The sequence below is a fragment of the Sinocyclocheilus grahami genome, unplaced genomic scaffold (assembly GCF_001515645.1).
Source record: "Sinocyclocheilus grahami isolate Dianchi unplaced genomic scaffold, SAMN03320097.WGS_v1.1 scaffold13596.1, whole genome shotgun sequence".
Classification (NCBI taxonomy): Eukaryota; Metazoa; Chordata; class Actinopteri; order Cypriniformes; family Cyprinidae; genus Sinocyclocheilus; species Sinocyclocheilus grahami.
Window position 1 is genome coordinate 3,291 of NW_015514980.1, and position 2,306 is coordinate 5,596.

At 37.3% G+C, this 2,306-nt stretch overlaps 1 long non-coding RNA gene across 1 annotated transcript; it reads left to right on the forward strand.

Annotated features, from left to right (window-relative positions):
• The first annotated feature begins 184 nt into the window (after nucleotides 1–184).
• Nucleotides 185–1,936, forward strand: LOC107579024 (uncharacterized). The gene is made up of 2 exons (XR_001608412.1): nucleotides 185–383; nucleotides 1,566–1,936. It is a non-coding gene; the product is annotated as an uncharacterized lncRNA (long non-coding RNA).
• Nucleotides 1,937–2,306: the final 370 nt, after the last annotated feature.

The window sequence follows — 2,306 nt, forward strand, 5'->3', positions numbered from 1 at the left end:
AAATAAATTCATGAAGTTTTCTTACACAAGTGGCATTATTTCCAGAGAATGGGGTTTGATGTCCATCAGCAGTTACTTACCTTCATGTACATGGATGCTTAATACATTCAGCATCAAATATTGATGTGAATTTTGAAGAAGTATAAAATGATGTAGCATGACCAAATGTTTGGGATATCTTTATGGTCTTTCAGGTTGTGGTGACCAACACTGTCCCTCATGAGGTGCAAAAGCTGCAGTGTCCTAAGATCAAGACAGTGGATGTCAGTATGATCCTGGCCGAGGCTATCCGACGCATCCACAACGGGGAGTCCATGGCCTACCTGTTCCGCAATATCACAGTAGACGACTAGCCAACAAACACATTTACATTAGAGACAAAGGTGAGGTGTAGAGTTAAGGGAAATCTTTCCCCTCTTACACACTTGAGAGGTGTGCCAATGCAGTTCCCCATTCCCAACACTACAATCACCTTCATTTCTCAAATAAACCCCTTTTATTCTGCAGAACAATAAAAAAAACGTCCATTGCCAAATGATATAGTTGAAGAAGTCTAAAATAAATGAAGACATACTCAAACGTTTAAATCCAAGCAGTTGCCAGTGTGCAGATATGAACATAGATATGAAATGATAATCCAATGCAAACAACATCATTTATGCAAGTGTTTTATTTTTTTACTTTAAGTGATACTCTGCAGTGAAATCAACAGTTTTAGATCTACTGGTAAAACTTTACAATAAGATGATTTCACTACTTACCAGTATTTCTGGTTTATTTTGGTTTAATTGTGCCATAGTTGCTTCAAAATGAAAGGTATAGTTCATTCAAAAATGAAATTTCTTTCATATTCACTCATTTCATGTCGTTTTAAACTTTGATGACTTCTGTCTGTGGAACGAAAAAAGCAAACCGTCCATTTTTGCTAATATTATAAGAGTGTCCAGCATATTCTTTAAAATATTCCCGTTGTTCCACGTGAGCGTCAGAGTCATACAGGATTGGAGTGTGAATACAGTAAATATTGATTTAAAATTTTTGTGTGAACTATTCCTTAAACCCTTAAAATCACATTAAGGAATCAAAATATAGTATGTTACAGAAAATGCTGGTTTCTAAGTGGTTTTGTTTGGTTGATTTGTGTCATAAATGTTTACTCCAGACGACAAACAAATGAGCTCTAAATGAACCAAGTACTGTGAATACTTCTCGTAGAACGCATCTGTACTCCTACATGACAAAACTAAGCGAGCGGAAATGGCGTGTTCCTCCGTTTCAGTCTTTTACATTTGTGTGCTAATGTTAAGATATGTATTGCCTTTGGGTTTTATCATAAATGGACCATATTAGCAATACTAAGCCAGTTATATACTGCAGATATTTTTAGCATAACTAAATGCAGTATACTGTGATCACGTGGCTTTGTAGCAGTGACATCCACCCAATCAGATAAAAAAACATTTAGCTTTTGCTTCCTGATTAAACCTTAGAGGAGGTTGTGACGGGATTGTAAAACCGAATAGTAAGCTGATAACAACAATGCATGAGTTTTGTGTGTCCGGTAGATCACTGACGGATGGAGAAAACGTGCACCAGCACTGCCCCTGTACTCCCTCTGTGTGCATTTGTCTCAGCCGTCGAGCCGTCGGTCAGTGTTCGTTTGAAGCACAGCTACACTTCTTTCTTTTAACATCGTCTTCCACTTCTCTGTGTTCCTCAATTGTGCATCAACTAGCCCGTTTCCCAGTGCCTCACTCTGTGAGAGTGAGGGAGCGTGGTTGCTATGGCAACCTTATTCAGAGCTGTTCTAGCTATATTTTTGCATTAGTGCAAATATGGTCCAGTCTTACGGAGAACATACGTTTTTGCTACAGTGTATTGAATCTGCTGTTGGTTTGCAGTCTTATTTTTGTAAATAAACACAAGTGATTTGCTTCATGCTGCTCAGGTGTATCTTTATTGAACTGAATTCACAGAAGAAAAAAAAAAATGCATGTGATTTACTCAAGCGATAAGGTACTATTTGAGAATCTCCATCATGTCAGGATGAGATGTCATCAGTGGTCTTCAGTATTAGAGGAGGAGTTAGTAAAAGACCCTTCACTTGCTCTAAACTCCTCAGGTTTATTCACATGACACTGAGGAGCTTAGACCAAGTCAAGGGACCCAAACAAAACTCACAAAAATGTGTCCAGGTCACATTTTGCCACCGAATCAAAATAATATATTTTTTGTATAAATAAAAATAGCATGTTTTTAAGATAAAGTATTTTGCACTATTGTGCATTCACTATATATATATATAT